Here is an 18030-nt window from a genome sequence, read left to right as displayed (position 1 = left end):
GAGTAAATGCTCTTTTCTTTGTATCGTTCTAACTCCTAAAAATTTAAACTGAGAACTTTTTGTTATTTTTTCCCTTATTCTCTTTGCTAACACAGCAAGGAAAAAGACCACAAAAGTTCCAGGAAGTAGGAAATCATAGAGTCTGTACACAGATGGAGAGATTTTTTTTTTAACAACACACAGCTCTAAGAATAATCCTTTCGGTTTAAATTGCAGATTTGTGAAGAGTTCCATATTTTTACACTCACCCGCCCCAGGTGTGGAAGCCTGGGATTGGACCCCGGTCGTGCCCTGGCATGGAGGATGACACCACAGTGTTCACCACCCACTCCCTGCCCAAAGACCCTCCGACCCTCAGCTCCTGGCCATGGTGACTAATTCGTACCGCAGCCCCAAAGTGTACCAAGATATCCTGCTTGTGAGCGGGTATAAAGGCGCTTGAGGAAACGCCCACAGGACCGACCTTCCCAGACCTCTCTCTTTTTTTTTTTTACAGGGCAATGGGGTTAAGTGCCTTGCCCAGGGTCACACAGCCAGTAAGTGTCAAGTGTCTGAGGCCGGATTTGAACTCAGGAACTCCTGAATCCAGGGCCGGTGCTTTATCCACTGCGCCACCTAGCCTCCCCACCAGCCCTCTCAATGTTCACCCGGTGGCTCAAGCCTGCCAAGGGGCTTCCACAGAGAAGACTTTTACTCTGGACACCAAGTCAGGTACTTTTCTCCACACCCTCCGAGAAGGGAAGTGGAGGAGCCTTCTCGGCTTCCCACAGAGTCTATGCTCACCTAGTCCTGATTTCCGGCATGTCCATTAAAACATGGGGCTCCACCAGCCAGCCAATTACTGTGCACCTCCAGGCTGACCACACCCCACAATACCGATCTGGTCTTGAACCTCGGCCCTGACTTCCGGGCTACTTATATGGGTCCCGGAGAAGCCGGGGACCCCAGCCAGAGTTATACAAGTTCTGGACCCCGTCACTGACACTGTCGGATGCAGAGGATCAGACTTGGGACTTCCTTACCCGGGTGGGAGGCAGCTGAGGGCCAGTTCCTGGAGGCCGCCTCTGGGCAGGCCACAGGCGCCCTGTATAGCAGCCATAGCGATGCCTGGGGGACACCCTGGGAGGCCCGTGCTCTGGATCTGGTGGTGTCTTTTCCCCTCGGTCAGGCTCCTTGAGGGGTCTGTGCTATAGTATACTAAACGTCCTTCCCGAGCCAGCAGCCCGGGAACCTTTCCGTCAGCTCAGCCCCGACCCGACGGCCTTTCCAATGGACGCCAGGGCAAGTGTTACTGGGGCCATGTCTTCTGGGACCAGGACCTCTGGATGTTTTCTAGAATCCTGTTGTTGGACCTAGAAGCTGCCAGGAGCACTCTGGAGTCTAGAGTCCGGATACTGGACAGGGCCTTACTCAACACGGAGGAGCTGGGCTTTCAGGTTGCCACGTTTGCCTGGGAAAGTTCTAGCTCTGGCAGGGAAGTTTGCCCTGAGGAGATTTATGGGACCCAGAAAATCCACATCAATGGAGCCGTGCTGCTGGCTTTTCAGCTCATTTACCAGGCCACCCAGGATCTGCAGCTCTTCCAAGAGGCCGGTGGCTGGGATGTGGCAGATTTCTGGGGTAGCTCCCTCAGCAGATGTGCTGAGGAGCAGAATGACGCCTTTGAAGAGTGATGGTCCCAGATGAGTACCACTCAGGTGTAAATAACTCCGTCTACTCCAATGTCATAGCTTAGACCAGCCTGTGCTTTGCAGCAGATCTTTTTAGAGACCTGGGTCTTCCAGTCTCTGAACAGTGGGCAATGGTTGCTGAGAAAACCAAGCTGCCTTTTTTTTTTTTTTTTTAGTGAGGCAGTTGGGGTTAAGTGACTTGCCCAGGGTCACACAGCTAGTAAGTGTTAAGTGTCTGAGGTCGGATTTGAACTCAGGTCCTCCTGACTCCAGGGCCAGTGCTCTATCCACTGTGCCACCTAGCTGCCCCACCAAGCTGCCTTTTGATCCTGACAGAAATTACCACCCAGATTTGATGGATATGAGCATGGAGAGACTGCCAAGCAGGCTCATGTGGGCCTCCTGGGCTATCTAGTGTCTTATCCCCTGAACCTGGATATTTGGAGGAAAAACATGGAGGCCCACGAGGCTGTGGCGTCCCCCAAGGGCCCAGCAATGTCCTGGAGCATTTTGCTGTGGGCTGGATGGAGCTGAAGGAGATGTAGAAGGTCCACACACAGCTCAGGAGTACTTCTCCAACATCACCCTTCAAGGTGTGGACAGAGAATGCTGACAGGGTAGGTGCTATGAACTTCCTGACTAGGATGGGGGGTTTCCTCCAGGCAGCCTTGTTTGAATTCATAGGGTTCAAGATCACCAGGGCTAGATTGACATTTGCTCCCATGTGTTTGGCAGAAGTGCTGTCCATCTGGGTCATCAGAGTCTCCTACCTGGGAAATAAGCTCTACAATTGAAGTGACAGCCTCAGTGGGTGAGGGGCCCCTCCACTGGAGGTTGAGATAAGGACATCTGGGATACCCCTGCCCCTGGGATACAAGGTCTCCTTCCCCATTACTACTGGTGGATCCAGAGAATACCCTTGTAGGAGAGCAGGGATGCCAACCTGCATGAGCCCTGGAGCCCCTCAAGCAGCAGGAAGAGATGACTCATCAGTCCTTCCCATCCTGAGCATCCCCCCACCCCAACACACACTTACCTGGCTTGGGGTGTGTCCTCTGACAGCTGATGCTTGTCTCCTACATCTCCCCCACCCCACCCCACTCCACCCCAATCAATTCACTGCCAAGGCCTGTGGATTCTGCCTTGGAGCCACCCCCACCCAGATGGAGTGAGGCCCACTGCCTCCTCTAATTTGCCTCTCTTGACACCAGCCTCTCCTTCCCAAATTCATCTGACATAGACCACCAGAGGAATCTTCCTAAGCACCTCCCCCCTTATTGGTTCCCTGGTGCAATTGCTGATCATGGCATTCAAGGCCTTCCACCCCACCATTCTCCACTCACCCCTATTGACTCTCCAGTGCCTTCACAAGGAAGCCTGAATTCAAGACTGGCATTCAGCTGTGTCCTTCAAGGCAACTTCCTTCCCCAAGTGATCTGTCTCTCCACCTCAGCACCTGGTCAGCCTTTCTTTTCCACCTTCTCTGAATTCTGTCATTGGTTATTTGTGTATTTGTGTGGTCCACACTGAGTCTATCACCAGCCCTGGGGCCTGCATACAGCAGGAACTCAATACATGCTGACAGAATTTTTTTGAAAAAGATATCTACATTTTTTCGATTATTCTTTTTTTGATTTAGAATTTTATTTTCCAAATTACATATAAAAACAAATTTTGACATCAATGTTTTAGAACTTTGTGTCCCAACTTCTGTTCCTCCCTCCCTCCCACCCCGTAGAACTCAAGCAATTCAGTATAGGTTATACATGAGTAGTTATGCAAAACATCTCCACATTAGCCAGGTTGTGAAAGATAACAGAAAAAAACAAAACTTCATATTAAGGAGCTATCAAAAAAAATTATGCTTCAATATGTTTTCAAATACCATCAGTTCTTTTTCTGCAGATGGATTGCAATTTTCGTAAGTCCTTCAGAGTTATATTTTGGTAGTCTGATTGGTATGGCACTGAATAGGTAAATTAATTTAGGTAGAATTGTCATTTTTATTATATTAGCTCAGGCCTAACTATGCGCAATTGATATTTTTCCAATTACATAGATCTGATTTTATTTGTGTGAAAAGGGTTTTGTAATTGTGTTCATAGAGTTCCTGGGTTTGTCTTGGCTGGTGGACTCCCAAGTATTTTATATTGTCTACAGTTACTTTAAATGGGATTTCTCTTTCTATCTCTTGCTGCTGAGCTTCGTTGGTCATGTATAGAAATGCTGATGATTTATGTGGGTTTATTTTATATCTTCCAACTTTGCTAAAGTTGTTAATTGTTTCAAGCAGTTTTTTTAGTTGATCCTTTAGGATTCTCTAAGTATACCGTCATATCATGTACAAAGAGTGAAAGTTTTGTTTCCTCCTTGCCTATTCTAATTCCTTTAATTACTTTTTCTTCTCTTATTGCTATAGATAAGATTTCTAGTATGATATTAAATAATAGAGGTGATAATGGGCATCTCTGTTTCACCCCTGATCGTACTGAGAATGCTTCTAACTTATCCACTTTACATATAATGTTTGCTGATGGTATTAGGTAAATACTGCTTATTATTTTAAGGAAAGCTCCACCTATTCCTATACTCTCTAGTGTTTTTATTTTTGTTTCTTTGTTTGTTTGGGGTTATGTGGGTTAAGTGACTTGCCTAGGGTAACACAGCTAGTAAGTGTCTGAGGCCTGATTTGAACTCAGGTCCTCCTGAATCCAAGGCCAGTGTTTAATCCACTGTACCACCTAGCTGCCCCCCTCTCTAGTGTTTTAAATAGCAATGAGTATTGTATTTTGTCAAATGCTTTCTCTGCATCCATTGAGATAATCATATGATTTTGGTTAGTTTTGTTATTGAAGTGGTTGATTATGTTAATAGTTTTTCTAATGTTGAACCAGCCTTGCATTCCTGGTATAAATCCCACCTGGTTATAGTGTATTATCCTGGTGATCACTTGCTGTAATCTTACTAATATTTTATTTAAGAATTTTGCATCCATATTCATTAGGGAAATTGGTCCATAATTTTATTCTTCTCTTTTGGCTCTGCCTGGTTTAGGTATCAACACAGTATTTGTGTCATTAAAGGAATTTGGTAGAACTCCTTCTTCACCTATTTTTCCAAATAGTTTGTATAGTGTTGGAATTAATTGTTCTTTAAATGTTTGGTAGAATTCACTTGTAAACGCATCTGGCCCTGGAGATTTTTTCTTAGGGAGTTCATTAATGGCTTGTTCAATTTCTTTTTCTAAAATGGTCCTATTTAAGGATTTTATTTCCTCTTCAGTTAACCTGGGCAATTTGTATTTTTGTGAAGATTCATCCATTTCATTTAGATTGTCAAATTTATTGGCATACAGTTGGGCAAAATAGCTCCTAATTATTGCTTTAATTTCCACTTCATTGGTGATGAAATCACCCCTTTCATTTTTTGATACTGGTAATTTGGTTTTCTTCTTTCTATTTTTAAATCAAATTAACCAATGGTTTATTTTATTGGTTTTTTTCATAAAACCATCTCTTAGTTTTATTGATTAATTCTATAGTTTTCTTACTTTCAATTTTATTAAGTTCTCCTTTGATTTTCAGGATTTCTAATTTAGTATTTATTTGGGGATTTTTAATTTGTTCTTTTTTTAGCTTTTTTAGTTGCATGCCCAATTCATTGATCTCCTCTTTTTCTTTTTTATTCACGTAAACATTTAGAGATACAAAATTTCCCCTAACCACTGCTTTGGCTGCATCCCATAGGTCTTGGTATATTACTCATTATTGTCATTCCCTAGGATGAAGTTATTGATTGTTTGATTTGTTGATTGACCCACTCATTCCTTAGGATGAGATTGTTTAGTTTCCAATTAATTTTCAGCCTACCTTTCCATGGCTCTTTATTACATGTAATTTTTATTGCATCATGATCTGAGAAAGATGCATTAACTATTTCTGCCTTTCTACATTTGACTATAAGGTTTTTGTGCCCCAAGACATGGTCAATTTTTGAGTATGTGCCATATACTGCTGAGAAAAAGGTATATCCCTTTCTAGCCCCATTCAGTTTTCTCCAGATATATATCATATCTAACTTTTCAAATATTCTATTCACCCCTTTAACTTCTTTCTTATTTATTTTGTGGTTAAATTTATCTGATTTTGAGAGGGGAAGGTTCAGATCCCCACTAATATAGTTTTGCTGTCTATTTCCTCTTGTAACTCATTTAACTTCTCCTCTAAGAATTTGGATGCTATACCACTTGGTGCATACATGGTTAGTATTGATATTACTTCATTATCTATCATAACTTTTAGCAAGATGTAGTTTCCTTCCTTATCTCTTTAAATTATTTGGCTTTGTCTGAGATAAGAATTGCTACCCTGCTTTTTTACTTACTTTTGCTCCAACCTTTTACCTTTACTCAGTGTGTATCTCTCTGCTTCAAATGTGTTTCTTGGAAACAACATATTGTAGAATTCTGATTTTTAATCCAACCTTCTATTCACTTCCATTTTATGGGAGAGTTCATCCCATTCCCATTCACAGTTAAGATTATTAATTGTTTATTTCCCTCCATCCTCTTTTCCCCCTTTGTTTGTACTCTTTTTTCCCTTCTTTCACCCTATTCCTCTTGACCAGTGTTTTACTTCTGACCACTGGCTCCCTCAATCTGCCCTCCCTTTTACCAACTGCCCTTCTTTTTCTTGCCCCTTTTTCCCCCATCTTCTGCCCTTCCTTCTATCAATACCACTCTTTTCCCCTTCCCCTTTTGTTTCCTTAAAGAGTAAGCTAGGGGGCAGCTAGGTGGCACAGTGGATAGAGCACCAGCCCTGGAGTCAGGAGTACCTGAGTTCAAATCCGGTCTCAGACACTTAACAGTTACTAGCTGTGTGACCCTGGGCAAGTCACTTAACCCAGTTGCCACACACACACACACACACACACACACACAAAAGAGTAAGCTAAGGTTCTTTATACAAATGGGAGTATATTTTATTCCCTCCCTAAACCAAATCTGATGAGAGTAAGGTTGCAACAATGCTCACTTCTCCCTTCTTTCCCTCTATTGTAAATGGGTTCTTTTTGTGCCTCTTCATATGTTGTAATTAACCACATTCCTCCTCCCCTTTCCTCTCCTCCCCCTAGTTTTCTTTTATTCTTCCCCTTAAGTTTCTTTATATCATCACATCAAAGTCAATTTAATAACAATGCCTTAAAAGAGATACAGATCCCAAGAGTTAAAAGTATTATCATCCCTCATAGGTATTCAAGCAGTTTAATGTCATTGAACAACCTTTTCCTCCCCTCAACCCCTTGTTTACCTCTTTAGATTTCTCTAGAGTCATGTATTTGGAGATCAAATTTTCTGTTCAGTTCTGGTCTTTCTCAGGAAGCTTTGGAAGTCCCCTATTTCATTGGATGTCCATCTTTTCCTCTGAAAGAGAATGGTAAGTTTTGCTGGGTAGTTAGTTGATTATGGGTTGTAATCCAAGCTCCTTTGCCTTCCTGAATATCATATTCCAAGCCCTGTGATCCTTTAATGTTGAAGCTGCCAGGTCCTGTGCAATCCTGACTATAGCTCCATGATATTTAAATGGGTTTTTTCTGGCTGCTTTGAGTATTTTTTCCTTCACCTGATAATTCTGGAGTTTGGCTACAATATTCCTTGAAGTGTTCCTTTTGGGGTCTCTTTCAGGAGGTGATCAGTGGATTCTTTCAGTGATGATTTTGTCCTCTGATTCTACAATTTCAGGGCAGTTCTCCATGATAATTTCCTGGAATATTGTGTCTAGACTCTTTTCTTGATCATGGCTTTCAGGTAGTCCAATAATTCTCAGATTATCTCTCCTGGATCTATTTTCCAGGTCAGTTGTTTTTTCAGTGAGCTATTTCACATTTTCTTCTATTTTTTCAGTCGTTTGATTCTGCTTGACCAATTCTTGGTGTCTCATGGAGTTATTAGCTTCCATGTACCCAATTTTAATTTTTAAAGCCTTATTTTCCTCAGTAATCTTTTGCACCTCTTTTTCCATTTGGCCAATTTTTTTCTCCTATTTGGCCATTTTTTTCTTTCATTTTGGCCAATTGTATTTTTTAAGGAATTGTTTTCTTCAATCAGTTTTTGTGTTTCTTTTTGCAGTGTAACTCTCATTTCTCTCATTTATTTTTCTATTTTTTCTTTTACCTCTCATTTGGTTTTTAAAAGCCTTTTTGAACTTGTCTTAAGACAAGATCCTCTTCCCATTTGAATCTTCACTTGTAGGTGTAATGATTGGAATGACGCCACCTACTGGAGACTTACTATTGGAAAGCTCCACCATGAGGAGAATGCCTCAGAGGGCAAGGCCATGCGGCTTTTCCTTGGCGTCAGTAAGTGACGTTTGCTCATGGGTGCTGTCTATCAAGGCTACCAGCCAATCAACTTGAGGAGCCTCCTATTTTCTGGGAGGGGACAGGAAGGAGGAAGGAGAGCCTGTGTGTCTTTTGGGTTCCTGAATTGGTGACGGCAGGAAAAGACAGAGAGGAACTGAGGAAAGATAGGATTGCGAGGTTGTAAGAATTCTATTCTCAATCTTTCTCTTTCTATATTTCAATAAACCCTTAAAAATCTAAACTCGTTTTATCAGTGATTTTGGTCAGTTTCCCCCAAAACTGGGGGAACAGATTAGAACCCGCATTTAGAATTTTAAATCATACATAGGCATTTTGACAAACTCATTTGAATTTGAGTTTGGGTCTTCCCTTTCACCATAGAAGCTGTCAATGATAAGGATCTTTTTTTGTTTCTTGCTCATATTGTAGCCTGTTTTTAAACTTATAAAGTTGAGGTCTGTTTCTTGGGCACAGGGTTTACTGCTTTCAGCTGCCCCACTCTTGGCTTCCCCATTCCCCACTGTGTCTAGTTGCAGCAGTGTTGAGCTGCCAACTGAGCCCAGCTATGCTGAGCTGAGCAGTGCTGAGCTACCCTCCACTTTCACTCATGTAAGACAGATCCTTCCTGAAGTCTTTTAAATTATCTCAAGTAGTTGAATTGTGTCTCTCTTTTTGTAGGTTCTGTAGTTCCAGAATCTGTTTAGAGGCTTGATTTAATGTTGTTTTTGAGGGAAACATGGGAAAGCTCAGACAACTTCCTGGCTTCTCTCCACTGTCTTGGCTCCACCCCTGGAACTTCCCCCCAGTGAATCAAGATAGTTTTCAACATTTGTTTTTATAAGATTTTGAGTTCCAAGTTTTTCTCCCTGCATCCCTTCCCTCCTCTCTCCCCAAGACAGAAAGCAATCTAAGTTATATATATATACAATCACATTAACCATATTTCCACATTAGTCATGTTGTGAAAGAAGGATCAGAAAAAAGGGAAAAACCTCAAAAAAGGAAAACAAATTTTAAAAGTATAAACAGTATGGTTCAATCTGCATATTCCACAGGTTTTTTTCTGGATGTGGAGAGCATTTTCCATCATGAGTCCTTTCTTGGATCATTGTATTACTGTCTGTCACAGCCGATCATCACACAGTGTTGTTCATAATGTGTAAAATGTTCTCTTGGTTTTGATCATTTCACTCAAAATCAATTCATGTAAGTCTTTCCAGGTTTTTCTGAAATCTGTCTGCTCATCATTTCTTTCTATTTTTTTTGCAGGGCAATGAGGGTTAAGTGACTTGCCCAGGGTCACACAGCTAGTAAGTGTCAAGTGTCTGAAGCCGGATTTAAACTCAGGTCCACCTGAATCCAGGGCTGATGCTTTATCCACTGTGCCACCTAGCTGCCCCCCATCATTTCTTATAGCACAATAGTATTCCACTATATTCATGTGCCTCAACATATTTAGCCATTTCTCAATTGATAAGCTTCCCCTGAATTTCCACTTCTTTGACAATACAAAAAGATCAGCTATAAATATTTTTGTACATTTGGGTCCTTTTCCCTTTTTTATTATTTCTTTGGGAGGTAGAACTAGTAGAGGTATTTCTGGGTCAAAGTATATGCACAGTTTTATAGCCTGTTGTGCATGGTTCCAAATTGCTCTCCAGAATGGTTGGATGAGTTCACAACTCCACCAACAGTACATTAGTGTTCCAATTTTCCTATATCTTGTCCAGTATTTATCATTTTCCTTTTTTGTCATATTGTCAATTAGATAGGTCTAAGGTGGTACCTCAGAGTAGTTTCAATTTGCATTTTTCTAATCAGTAGTGATTGAAAGCATATTTTCATATGGCTATGGATAGCTTTAATTACATCATATGAAAACTCCCTGTCCACATCCTTTGACCATTTTTCAATTGGGGAATGACCTGTGTTTTTATTGATTCAGTTTTTTCTGTGTTTTAGATAGAAGTACTTTCTCAGAAACACCGGCTGTAAAAATTGTTTCCCAGCTTTCTTCTTTCCTTCTAATCTTTTTTGAGTTGGTTTTGTTTGTGTAAAACGTTTTTCATTTAATATAGTCAAAATTATCCGTTTTGCATTTGATAATGTCCTCTATCTCATCTTTGGTCATAAATTCTTCCTCTCTCTATGAATGTGACAAGTAAACTATTCCAACCTTTTAATTTGACCATGGTATCATCCTTTATATCTAAATCATGTACCCGTTTTGAATTTACTTTGGTGTATGGTATAAGCTGTTGGTCTATGCGAAGTTTCTGCCATCCAGTTTTCCCAGCAGTTACTGTCAAATAATGAGTTCTTATGCCTGAAGCTAGAATCTTTGGGTTAACAAACAAGTGATGGCTATATTCATCGACTGTATGTTTTGTGTGTCTAATCTGATCCATCACTCTATTTCTTAGACAGTACCAAATAGTTTTGATGGTTTCTGTTTTATAATATAGTTGTAGATCTGGTACAGCAAGGCCATCTTCTTTTGTATTTTTTCCCATTAATTTCCTTGATATACTTCCATATGAATTTTGTTATTGTTTTTTTCTAGCTCTATGAAATAATTTTTGGTAGTTCAATTGGTATGATATTGGATATACATTAATTTAGGTAGAATTGTCTTTTTTGTTTTGTTTTGTTTTTTTAGTGAGGCAATTGGGGTTAAGTGACTTGCCTAGGGTCACACAGCTAGTAAGTGTTAAGTGTCTGAGGCCGGATTTGAACCCAGGTACTCCTGACTCCAGGGCCGGTGCTCTATCCACTTGGCCACCTAGCTGCCCCTTAGAATTGTCATTTTTATAATATTAGCATGGCCTAGCTATGTGCAATTATTATTTTTCAGTTTGTCTAGATCTCATTTTATTTGTGTGAAAAGTATTTTGTAATTGTGTTGATACAGTTCCTAGGTTTCCCTTGGCAGGTAGACTCCCAAATATTTTCTACAGTTATTTTAAATGGAGTTTATTTTTCTATCTCTTGTTGCTGAGCTTTGTTGGTCATGCATAGAAATGATGATTTATGTGAATTTATTTTATATCCTGCAACTTTGCTAAAGTTGTTAATTGCTTCAAGTAGGGTTTTTTTAGTTGATTCTTTAAGATTCTCTAAGTATACTAACATATCTGCAAAAAGTGATCATTTTATTTCCTTCTTACCTATTCTATTTCCTTCAATTTCTTTTTCTTCTCTTAATGCTAAGGCTAACAATTCTAGTACATTATTGAAAAATAGTAGTGATAGTGGACATCCTTGTTTTACCCCTGATCTTATTGGGAAGGCTTCCAACTTATCCCTATTACATATAATGCTTGTTGATGGTTTTAGATAGATACTACTTATTGTCTGAAGGAAAACTTACTTTATTCCTATGCTCTCCAGTGTTTGTAATAGGAATGGGTCCTGTATTTTGTCAAAAGCTTTCTCTGCATCTATTGAGATAATCATATGATTTCTTAGTTATATTATTGATATAGTCAATTGTGTTGATAGTTTTCATAATACTATCTTGGTGATAAATTGATGTAATTTCTTTGCTAATATTCTATTTAGAATTTTTGCATCAATATTTATTAGGGAGATTGGTCTATAATTTTCTTTCTGTGTTTTTCCTCTTCCTGGTTTGTGTATCAGCACCATATTTGTCTCATAAAAGGAATTTTGTAGGATCCCTCCTTCACCTGTTTTTCCAAATAGTTTGTAGACAATTGGAATTGATTATTCTTTAAATATTTGGTAGAATTCACTTGTAAACTCATCTGACCCAGATATTATTTCTTAGGGAGTTCATTGATAGCTTGTTCAAATTCTTTTTTCTAAAATGGGCTTACTTAAGGATTTAATTTATCTACTGTGAATCTGGGCAATGTATATTTTCATAAATATTCATCCATTTCAAATAGATTATCAAATTTATTGGCATATAGTTGGGCAAAAATAGCTCCTAATTATTGCTTTAAATTCTTCTTCACTGATGGTGAATTCATTCTTTTAATTTTTGATACTGGTAATTTGATTTTCTTCTGTTTTTTAATCAAATTAACCATATATTTATCCATTTTATTGGCTTTTTCATAGAATCAGCTTTTAGCTTTATTTATTAATTCTATAGTCTTCAATTTTCTTAACCTCTGATTTTCAGAATTTCTATGTTGGTATTTAATTGGGGATTTTTAATTTGTTCTTTTTCTAGTTTTTTCTAGTTGCATGCCCAATTCATTGATCTCCTCTTTCTCTATTTTATTTATATAATCATTTAAAGATATAAAATTTCCCCTAAGAACTGCTTTGATTATATCTCATAAACTTTGAGATGTTGTCTTATTGATGTCATTCTCTTTCATGAAGTTATTGATTGTTTCTATGATTTATCATTTGTCCCACTCATTCTTTAGGATAAGATTATTTAGTTTCCAATTAACTTTTGGTCTATCTTTCCATAGCCCTTTATTACCTATAATTTTTATTGCATCATGATCTGAAAAGGATGCATTTACTATTTATGCCTTTCTGCATTTGACTGTGAAGTTTTTATGCCCTAATACATGCTCAATTTTTGAATAGGTACCATGTACCATGGAGAAAAAAGGCATATTCCTTTCTCTCCCCATTCATTTTTTTCCAGAGGTCTATCATATTTTTCTAAAATTCTATTTACCTCCTTAACTTCTGTATTATTAATTTTGGGGTTAGATTTATCTAGTTCTGAGAGGGAGAGTTTGAGTTCCCCACTGGTATAGTTTTACTGTTTCTTCCTGTAACTCACTTAACTTCTCTTCTAAGAATTTGAATGCTATACTACTTGGTGTACATATGTTTAGTATTGATATTACTTCAATGTCTATGGTACATTTTAGCAAGATTTGGTTTCCTCATCTCTTTTATTTGGGTCTATTTTGCTTTGGCTTTGGCTTAGATAAGGATTGCTACCTCTACTTTTTTTTTTTTTACTTCAGCATAATACATTCTGCTCCAGCCATTTACCTTTACTCTGTGTGCATCTCTCTTCTTCAGATGTGTTTCTTGTAAACAACATATTGCAGGATTCTATTTTTTAAGCTACTCTGCTATCCACTTGTTTTATGGGAGAGTTCATCCCATTCACATTCACAATTATGATTACTGTGTATTTCTCTGCATCCTGTTTTCCCCCTTTTTTATACTTTTCTCTTTCCCTTCCCTCATCCCTTCTCACCAGTTTTTTGCTTCTGACCACCACCTCCCTCATCCTTCCCTCTGTTTTATCAGCCCCACCTCCCTTTTGCCTTTTTCCCTTTTGTCTCCTAGTTTTTCTCTCTCTTCTATGAGTTCCACCTCCCTTTTTCTTTCCCCTTTTGCCTCCTGGTTTTACCCTCACTTCTATCAGCACCCCAACCTTTTCTTTCCCCTTTCCCTTCTTACTTCCCAAAAGGTAAGATGAAATTCTATAGCTGAGTTTATATGTTATTCCCTCTTTGAGCCAAATCAGATGAGAGTAAGGTCAAAACAATGCTCACCCCTCCCTTCTTTCCCTCTATTGTGTTTTGGTTTTTGGTTTTTGGTGAGGCAATCAGAGCTAAGTGACTTGCCCAAGGTCACACAGCTAGTAAGTGTTAAGTGTCTGAGGACAGATTTGAACTTAGGTCCTCCTGAATCCAAGGCCGGTGCTCTATCTACTGTGCCACCTAGCTACCCCAAACTTTCTTTTTTTGCGAGGCAATTGGGGTTAAGTGACTTGCCCAGGGTCACACAGCTAGTAAATGTCAAGTGTCTGAGGCCGGATTTGAACTCAGGTCCTCCTGACTCCAGGGCCAGTGCTCTATCCACTGTGCCACCTAGCTGCCCTTCTTTCCCTCTTTTGTAATAGGTTTTCTGTGCCTTTTCATGTGATGTGATTTACTTCCATTCTTCTTTCCCTTTCCTCTTCTCCCAGCATAATCCTTTGTGTTACCCTTTAATTTTTTTATGTTGTCACATCAAAATCAACACTTTCTGTCTATGTGTACTTTTCATATCTTTGCCATTTCTCAAGAGTTACAGATATTTTCTTCCTGTCTAGGGTTGTAAACATTTAAACCTTATAGAATAATATATTTTCCCTGGTATTTTACTTTTTATGATTCTCTTGAGTCTTGTATTTGTAGATTTTCTTTTACTGGGTAGTACTTTCTTGGTTGTAATCCGAGTTCCTTTGTCCTCTGGAATATCAGATTCCAAACCTTCTGATCCTTTATTGTTGAAGCTGCCAGGTCCTGTGTAATCCTGATTGTTGCTCCTTGATACTTAAATTGTTTCTCCCTGGCTGTTTGCAGTATTTTCTCCTTTACCTGATAATTCTCGAATTTGGCTACAATATTCCTTGGAGTTTTCCTTTTGAGGTCTCTTTCTGGAGGTGATTGGTGGATTATTTCAGTGAATATTTTTTCCTCTGATTCTAGGACATAGGGGCAGTTTTCCTTGATAATATCATGAAAGATGCTTTCCAGTTTCTTTTTTTTTTATCATGGTACTCATGTAGTCCAATTATTCTTAAATTTTCCCTCCTTGTTCTATATTCTAGGTCTGTTATTTTTTTTTTCTGAAATGGTATTTTATGTTTTCTTCTACTTATATATTCTTTTGATTCTACTTTACTTTTTTCCTGTTGTCTCATTAATTCATTAGCTTCTATCTTCCCCCTTGTGATTCTTAAGGAATTGTTTTCCCCAGTCAGCTTTTGCACCTCTTTTTCCATTTTTCCAATTCTATTTTTAAGGCATTACTTTCCTTTTCCAAGCTATTAACTTTCTCTCACATAACTCTCATTTCTTTTCTCAATTTTTCTCTTCGAGCTCTTCCAAAAGAGTTTTTTGGTCTTGAGACCAATTCTTATTCCCCTTTAAGACTGGATGTGTAGGCATTTTGACATTATTGAATGACTCTGAGTTTATGTTTTAATCCTCCCTGTCACCATAGTAGTTTTCTCTGGTGAGGGTTTTTTGTTTGTTTGTTTCTTATTCATATATTTTTTTTTTTTTTGGTGAGGCAATTGGGGTTAAGTGACTTGCCCAGGGTCACACAGCTAGTAAGTGTTAAGTTTCTGAGGCCGGATTTGAACTCAGGTACTCCTGACTCCAGGGCCGGTGCTCTATCTACTGTGCCATCTAGCTGCCCCTTATTCATATTTTAGCCTCTTTTGTGCCTTTTAAGGTTGAGTTCTGCTCCTGGGCTATAGTATACATTGTCCCAAGCTTCTTTTGCTTGAGGCTAGGGGCCCAATCACTGGCTTTCTGCTCTGAGGCCTCAGCTGCTTGAAGTTTGCTCACTGCACTGGGGTGGTTCAGCCTAGTTTGGCCTCTTGGGTAGCAGATACCCCAGCTGGCAAATTGCCTTCTGTGTTGGGGCTGGAGGCCTCACAAGTGGCCTGCTATGCCACTGACTTGCTGAGCTAGGACCATGGGTCCTCAGCTTCTTATCTGTGCTGTGGCTAATAGCCTTTTGCTGGCTTTTCCAGTCACCTTTTGCACTGAGTTGTGCTCCCTTTTATCCCAGGTGAAACAAACATTTTCTGAAGACCTTATAAGGTTATATTAAATTGGAAGATGATTTCACTCTGTCTTTATGCAGGTTTTGTAGCTCCAGAATCTGTTGAGAGGATTAATTTAACTTTGTTTCTGAGGGAAATTTGGGAGAGCTTGGGCAACTTCCTGGCTTCACTCTTCCCTCTTGGCTCTGCCTCCAAAGACATCTCCCAAAAAAATAAATGGTGCAAGGATAAGAATAGGAAATTTTCATAGGAAGAAATTAAAACTATTGTCAACCATATAAAAATGTGATTTTTTTCAATCCCTAATTCCAAGATGATAATGGTGGCCTTTTAAACACATAAGACTGAAGTAAGATTCTTTTATACATACATATGAATATAATATATGTATATAATATTGATAAAAGGATAGATATAGAGATAGAAAGAAAAATGGTAGCTGGAGTGAGGAAGACCTGTACTTAAATTCTACCTTTAGCAATTTCTAGCCATGTAACCACAGGCATGTCATTTCAACTTTCCTCATCTATAAAATATAGATACTTTACAAGGTATTTAAAAGGCTAAATTTATAAAATGCATATGTGTCTGTACAGCATTGTATACACAAATATATTATACATATGTACATATACATATGCATGTATACTAAATATTTGCATATATGTATATACAGACAATGTAGTCTAGGATTTAAGGAAGTGTAGTCTAGAACCCTTTGATAAATCAATTGGTAGAGCAAAGTACTATAGAAACAGAATATCTGGATATCCTTAGGTTGCTGGTTCAATTCAAGCTCAGACGAGGTGATGCCATTTGGGTAGCTAGGTGGTATATTAGATAGAGTGCTGGCCCTTGAGTCAAGAAGACTCATCTTCCTGAGTTCAAATCTGACCTCAGACATTTACTAGCTGTGTGACCCTGAGCAGGTGACTTAACTCAGACTACCTCACTTTCCTGATACGTAGAATGAGCTGGAAATGGGGAACCCTTCCAGTATCTCTGTTAAGAAAATCTCAGATGGGTTCACCAAGAGCCAGACAGACACAGCTGAACAACAATAACAGCAGGTCTAGGAATTAGAGGTAGGGGACAGAGCAATTTTGGATCAGGTGAATCACAAAGATTAGTTCAGTACTAAGGCTTGAGAAGGTTCAAAATTCAAGGGAGTGAGCAAATGAAAACTTAGTAGTTATCTTCTCTTCAATTATTACTAGCATTGCAATCCCAGCCCATTACTTTGTTCTTTGATCATCATGTCAGTTGTTGCAAGAAGTAGGTTGTTAATTGATAAAAGTAAGGAGGAGGAAAGAAATAAGCTATTATACAAAGTGGCAATAATCAAAGATGATTTTCATATTAAAACTAAAATGAGAATTAAGAGTCAGAGCTTCTTTGGGTGCAGCCTGGAAATAAGAAGTGATGCTAAAAAATATATTCTATTAACATATGTGAAGGAATCAGATGAAATTAGAGAAATTTTCAGGATAGACATTTGCTACAGAAATTCAGTGTATTTTTAATTGCCTCAATTTTGAACTCTTCTCCTTTGCTTGGCAGACTGACCAGAGAGTTCTAAAAAACTGGGGAATTGTAATTTTCTGAAATACTAAAAAATAATTATATCAAAAGTTGCAGTCCTCAGGAGGAGGATAGTATTTTCCATCACCTCTGAGATTCTGTCTCTGTGTCTCTTAGGAAACACTGTCTCTTGGTATCTTCATTCAGGCATTAATTGGATGTATGGGACACTAAATTGCTGAGATATGCTATCTCTTATGTGAAACTATTCCTGAGTATTTATTTATTTATATCTATTCTTATAGTCCTTCACATCCTCCTCTGATACCCTAGAATGATTTGTTAGAGTTCTATATTTGAACTTCATTGGGGAAAACTAGAGCAGGCTCTGAGAGGAGTTATAAACTTGTGCTCTCTGATCCCCAAAGATATATATTACAAGCCAGGAGTGTTGGCAATCAACTTCTGTCAGATATTTCGACTTGATACTCTCCACTATATTTCTTCTTCTTCTTCTTCTCCTTTTTTTGCTGGGCAGTGGGGGTTAAGTGACTTGCCCAGGGTCACACATCTAGTAAGTGTCAAGTGTCTGAGGCTGGATTTGAACTCAGGTACGCCTGAATCCAGAGCTAGTGCTTTATCTACTGTGCCACCTAGCTGCCCCGCTCTCCCCTATATTTCAAATGGTGTCTCTAATTCTTAGTGTGCCTCTGAAAAATAGAAAGGTAAATATTAAAATGGAGACCCAGAATAGTCTTTTTCGGTTATATAATATGCAAATAATCAAACTAAGTCAGGACCACTATAACTTATTACTTGGTCCAGAGATTTATCTACCAATAAGTGCCCCCTTGAAATATGTTTTTAGAAGCAACTTATAGGAGTGAAACTAAACCCAAGAAGCTGACACTTGGGAAGATTTCACCTGACTCTACCATCAAACATTTACCAAGAGGTTTATCATTG

General features: G+C 38.9%; 1 pseudogene; it reads left to right on the top strand.

Annotated features, from left to right (window-relative positions):
• Positions 1 to 296: 296 nt before the first annotated feature.
• Positions 297 to 10025, top strand: LOC122754945 (annotated as a pseudogene).
• The last annotated feature ends 8005 nt before the right edge of the window (positions 10026 to 18030 follow it).

This window comes from Dromiciops gliroides, chromosome 4 (assembly GCF_019393635.1).
Source record: "Dromiciops gliroides isolate mDroGli1 chromosome 4, mDroGli1.pri, whole genome shotgun sequence".
In the NCBI taxonomy this organism is placed as follows: domain Eukaryota; kingdom Metazoa; phylum Chordata; class Mammalia; order Microbiotheria; family Microbiotheriidae; genus Dromiciops; species Dromiciops gliroides.
Note: the sequence above shows the minus strand (reverse complement) of the source record. Positions and strands in the feature narration are given on the sequence as shown.